Raw genomic sequence first — 6,509 nt, 5'->3', positions numbered from 1 at the left:
GTTTTGATTTGCATTGGGGGGTGCGTTTTATTTTGAATGCAGTAACCTTGGAAGTGATTTCTATTCAAGTTAGCCTAGTAGTTACTTTTCCTTTACGGAAAGAGTTTGCCAACATGGCATGCATTGTTCATTCAGCAGGTGCACAAAGCACTAGAAAAGTCTAAATCTGGAATCACTTTACATGACAAGATGGTAAATTAGGATGCATGTGCGTAAATAAAGATTATTTAGAAATATAGTTTGTAACACTATGAGGTTACATTTCTTGAAATTAGGTAACTACATTGGATAACAATGCATCCAGCATTTATTCATCCTAATACACCATATGTTAACTTCAGCTTTAACTACTATGTAGAATCGTATCTGTTAACATTAGTTAATGCACAATGAACTAGCATGAATAAACATTTTTATTAGTTTTAACTAGTGCTGAGCACAGATTAATCACATAGCAAATAAAAGTGAGTTTGTGTACTGTGTGTAATTATTATGTATATTTAACCACACACACATACATATACTCATTTCAGATTTTAAAAATATTTTTTTATATATATATATATAATGGTGTTAAATAGTGTTTCTTGGCTCGTAATCATAGAGGAACAATTTTTAGTGCTATATAGCACCTATGAAGAACCATATGGGGGTCATATAGCACCACTCTTTATGATTACGAGCCAAGAACCACTTTTAGTGCTATTTGGCACCATTTGTTTTTAGAGTGTACACATGTAAATGTTTCTTAAATACATGAATGTGTGTGTATTTATATACGTAAAAATTACACACAGCACACACTTGTATATTATGCAAAAAACAAATAACTTTTTTATGCGATTAATCTTTGCCCAGCACTAGTTTTAACTAATATTAAAACTATTATTAAATAAATTGATAATTAATTAATGCATTAGGTAATGAATGAGACTGTTAATAATAAGACTTTATTGCAAAATGTTACCTAAAAAGTCCAATAACTCAGGCCATAAAGTTTTAAGAAAGAGATGTACAGATGTTCAATAATTTTACATTCATCATATACATATACATATTTATTCGAGACACATGGGTGATATAATTGCAGGTACATTTGGTGTCCAAAGTCATTTTTTTTCTTTTATGGTTATACTTTTATAATTTTTATGAATTGGTGTCAGTATTTTTTTTCTGTAAAAAGTGTCTTATAGATGGTTTCATCGGACGCACGTGCGCTGACGTGATACACGTCTGGATCTGAACTTTACTTCTGGTTTCCTTTTTTTTATGGTCTGACTAGTTGCTAAACTGATCTCTTGAACAAATGCCTCATCGAAAATAACAAATGTTTTGGTTTCCTAGGTAATCTATGTGTTGTTGTTTTTGCTTGTTATATAAATAAACTACGTTTTAAGAACTTTGTTGTTATTTATTCTTAGCGGAGTTTACTAGAAGTTACGTGCGGACCACGACAGCCGCTTGTTTATGTTGTTACTGCTGAAACCGTCTATATAGCTGAAAATGTGTTTGTTGAATTAGTCCTTGTCAATTATGTTACTGTCAACCTAACCTTCCAAGGTAAAGTAACAGTGTTGATATGTAACAGAACTAGCATACACATACACAATGTTGGGGGTAAAGCATTACAAGTAGCGTGCATTACGTAATAATATTACTTTTCTGAAGTAATGAGTAAAGTAACGCATTACTAAATGTGTACAATAATATTTTTTTTACTTTAAAAAAAATAATGCAAGTTATTTTTTTAGTTTAATTAATTTGATTTAAAAAATTATGTACTAAATTTAACTAAATGTAGTCACATTATGCACTCTATGCGTACACGAGATTTTTTTAGGATGTAAAATAAGCCTTTGGTGTTCCCAGAGTGCTTATGTAAAGTTTTAGCTCAAAATACTCCACATATAATTTATTACAGCATTTTAAAATTGCAAATTTGTAGGCCTGAGCGGATGAAATGCAAACACTGATCACAATGATGGTGGTTTGTTGCAATTGAAACTCAATTGTGCTGTCAAGTATTTTTTCTTTCTCTCTGTACTAAATAGCAGTGCAGTGGTTGGATAGTGCAGATAAAGGGGGCGGTGTTATTGTAATTCGCCTTGCTACGTACTTCACAAAACAGGCGAAATCTCAACGACCTAATTTTTCACATGCTTGCAGAAAATGGCTTACCCAAACAAATTTTTTAGGTTGATAGAAGCACTGGGGACCCAATTATAGCACTTAAACATGGAAAAAGTTTAATTTTCACGCTATGACCCCTTTAAGTCAGAAACTGAGATGGCAAGCCAGAGCTCGACATTTTTGTAATGAAATCTGCAATTTCTGAATGCAGAACTTTTCAGTGATATAAAACACCTGCAAGGCCTGAAAGAGATCAAGCCTCGGCCAAGAAAAAGTCACGCAAAAGTAACAAAAAATTAACGTACGCATTACTTTCCATGAAAAGTAACTAAATAACGCAATTAGTTACCTTTTTTGGAAGTAACTTAATATTGTTATGCATTACTTTTAAAAGTAACTTTCCCCAACACTGGTCATACACAGAATCGCTCTCTCCCTCGCTCACAATCACACACTTTGTCTGTCAATGCTGTTACAGGAAAATCAAAAATTTTCAGACGGTTTTTGGGCTGTAACATCTTGTGATCCATGACAATTAGGGGTTTATGTGCATGATTAACCAACCAGCTCGGAAAAAGAAATGATGACATATTCATTTTTCCAGCTTCAAAATACATAAGAAATACTTTTTAAAACAATTGTAAGGACCCATTGAAATAGAGAAAAGATTTCATTATGATTTGAAAAGCACTAATTTAATAAAGGCTTTTTTTGTGTTTTAAATGTGTTGAAAATAGAGGCAGCTGCTGCATCCATTTAAAACTTATAAAAGCTTGTTGCCTCAGAGACAAGCATCACACTGCAAAGAATGCTTAGTTAAATCAATGGAAAGCTTTTGATGAATAGCTCACATGCACTCGCCGGACACTTTTTAGGTACACCTTGCTTGCTTGCTGAATTGTGCCTTCAGAACGGCTTTAAGATTCTGCAGTGCTAGAAACATTTGTTGTTCACACATTCCACTACATCCAAAGGTCTGGTGGAGTTCATTTTAAACTACTGTAATCTCTTTGTTTGGGATGTCCTGTGCTTTTGAGAAGTTTATTCTGACAGGGGTACACTCTTGGCACATGATGTCACTGAGTGACTATTTTTAGGCGATATGACTTTATATAGAACATTTAACATTCGTTGCGCAAAAAGTCTTTAGTAGAAACGTTCTTTAGACAATGAATAGGGAAGAAAAATTATTCTTTATAAAACAATGGTTCTTCTGTGGCATTGCTGTGATGAACCTTTTGTAGCACCTTTATTTTTAGAAGTGTAGTCATTAAAGATGAGTCATAAAGGGCTGGGCGAGGTCACCAACTACTCAGTGCCGTTTAAAGAATGCCCAATTGTTATTAAGGGCCTCAAAGTGTGCCAAGAAAATATCTCGCACACCAGTAGACCACCACATGCCTGAAGCATTGCAAGGCAGGATCCATGCATTCATGTTGTTTATGACAAATTCAGATGCTATCATATGAATTGAGATTCAGGCAACATTTTCCAGTCTTGTATCATCCAGTTTGTGCCCACTTTAGCCTCACTTTCTTGTACTTAGCCAAACAGGGTGGCATCAGGGGTTTCGATCTAAAATATTTACAGGGACGGCTGTTATGGCTGCAGTGTGTAATATTTCAAATACTTTGTAATAATTTTTTTTAGGTTATGTGGGGATTACGTTTTATAATCTTTTAACTCTTAACATATATCAATGACGTTGTTTTGTCTCGATGCACACCAGTATTGTTTTTTGTATAAGGTATGTTTGTAAAAACAACTTAAACGTCCTAATATAACTAATGCCTTGTTCTGGATTAATCTAAACCGTGTCTGGGAAACCGCCTTGACTTAGGAGTCAATTTTGAACAAATATGAAAGTGTGCGTTAGGCCTTATATGTTGAAATGTAATATGTTGTATATGTTACGAACTAGAGTAAAAAACGGTCAGTTTTGATTTGTGGATATAATGTATAATGATCTTATATCTATATATCATATATCTACAATATGCATTGTATTTCAGCTGCATAACGGTGAAATGTTAAGGTGTTACCTTAACCCCAGTCTGAGCAGGTGGGTTTTTTTCTCAGAATGGGTTGATAGGAACTCAAGGTCTGCTTCTGTGCTCTGCGCGATAAGCCAGAGACTAAAAAAACATCGCCTAAAAATCGCCTATACGTGTATGCTGACCAGCGAGGCTATTTCTGAATCCGAGAGACTCACCACATGTGCAAAACTTAAAGCCACTGATGTTGTCAAAAGCAGAAGTGAGAAGTTTCAGGAAAAAAAGGTTTGAAAGACACTTTCCAGAGTTTTTTTCATGACACCCAGACAGTTATTTAAAGTAATAATTAAACATTAGCCACCATGCATATATTATATAATAATAATAATAATATGAATAATAATAAAGTCAATTCAACTTACTTTTTTAAGTTTTGACTTGCGATTAGTTGCAGTAACTTTAGTTTAACAAAAACAAGTTGAAATTGTTTAACTTTTTACAAAAAAATTAAGTTAAAGTAACATAAAATATATTTAGATTCAGTATATTTTTACAGTGCAGTAACTTTAAAACTCACTTTTACGCATAATTTTTTAGTTGCATGAATTAAGTTACATTTGCAATTTTGCTCTTATTTTAAATTTGGCAGGAAAGTTTCATTAAGACAACATAGCATATAGTGAACCCAGCTATTGGGGCAAGCTGTCACAAATAACTGCTCAGTTGACCGATGTCCAGTGCAAAAAAATGGTGGAAATGTTCAAAGATTTTGTGGAAAGGTCCCCGTACAGTATGATCAAATAAGCCTTCATGCAATTAGATTAGTAGTTAGAATAAAAATATGGATAAAAAATTAATAAACTTTATGACCTTGTCGTTCCCAACAATATAGCAACATATTAAAAAAAAACATGCATGTATTGCTTTAAAGGACCAAGAAATCAATATACTGATCTGCCATGTTGTGGAAGCAACATTTGTTTTCCACATCCAGGTTTATTTGTATTCTCTCCAGACAAGAGGAAATCCAGGTGCCTTGAGCTTCCTGCAGGATGGATGCTTAGGGACTTTCGGGAGAATGGCAGGAGGTTGCTAATTCTTGCATCAGATGACATGCAGATTATTATCCCATAGGGAAACTAAAGCCATTGCATGCATGAGCGAAAGACAGTGATTACTGCTTTACGGCATGTATATTATATCTCTTGAGTAGGCTATCTTGTTGTTACTTTATACGTAAAAAGGTTGGTGAGATTCAGCTATATTAAATACTAAGCATACGTCAGCTGTGATAAATCATAAGAGACTAAAATAAAAATGATTTACAGGATAAAAATGGCCACTAGCTAAACTCTATTTAATGATCTTTTTCGGTTGACGATTGTGTAATTATAGTGGTGACGTTTGTCTGTTTTTTAAATAATTAACTATTTTTAAAAGATGATACATTTATTATACAAGTACATACACTTTAAATGCTGGGTTGTTTTAGCCACTGGTTGCGTAAAATATAGACAAACCCAACCATTTGGTTTAACCTGGGTTGTTTCAACTCGTGATTAGGTCAAGGATGGACAATTTCTAGGTTCATTTAAACCAAAAGTTGGGTTTGTCCATATTTACCCAACCACGGGTTGATTTTGAGTGTACTAATTTTATTTACACACTGTGTAAAAAATATACTATTTGTATAGAGATTATTACTATATATATATAAACTATTATGTACTATTAGAGTGAGAAAGCACTGGTTTTATTTTTGTATATTTGCATGCATGATTTGAAAAGGTTGCTTTAGTAATTACATTTTAAAAATGAAAAGATAAATGTATGACTGGTTTACTTAAAAGTTTTATATATATATATATATATATATATATATATATTTAAAAGAAAGTGTGTTATTATTTAGCATTTTGGGTCTGCAAACAGATATTTTAAAAAAATTTGTCTTTAACTTACTCTTATTAAAACTATCAAAGTTAAACACAACACATTTTCTGTTAAATGCAAGCAGTGTTTCAAGCAAAGCCACACTCATATAGCTGAAATATGTTTATTATTGTTTATTTCTGAGTGAAAATATTAATATTATGTGGATCAAAAAATCCAAATGCATTTGTAGTATGAATATCCTCAACTAGTATAGCAAATGGTTATTGTTACATTTTTTTCTTAGAATATAAACCATTTTCCATGCTTATTTAATATTACCATACTTCTTATTGTTAAATATCCATTAAAAGTTATTTTATTACTTATTGGTAGTACTTTTAAACGTTTAAAAAATATTTTTATTAATAACTTGTTTACTCATCTTAATTGATGTTATTTAAATGCATATTCACTGTAATTTCATCAATAAATTTTTAACCCTTGGTTTAA

This window comes from Misgurnus anguillicaudatus, chromosome 23, assembly GCF_027580225.2.
Source record: "Misgurnus anguillicaudatus chromosome 23, ASM2758022v2, whole genome shotgun sequence".
In the NCBI taxonomy this organism is placed as follows: Eukaryota; Metazoa; Chordata; class Actinopteri; order Cypriniformes; family Cobitidae; genus Misgurnus; species Misgurnus anguillicaudatus.
Note: the sequence above shows the minus strand (reverse complement) of the source record.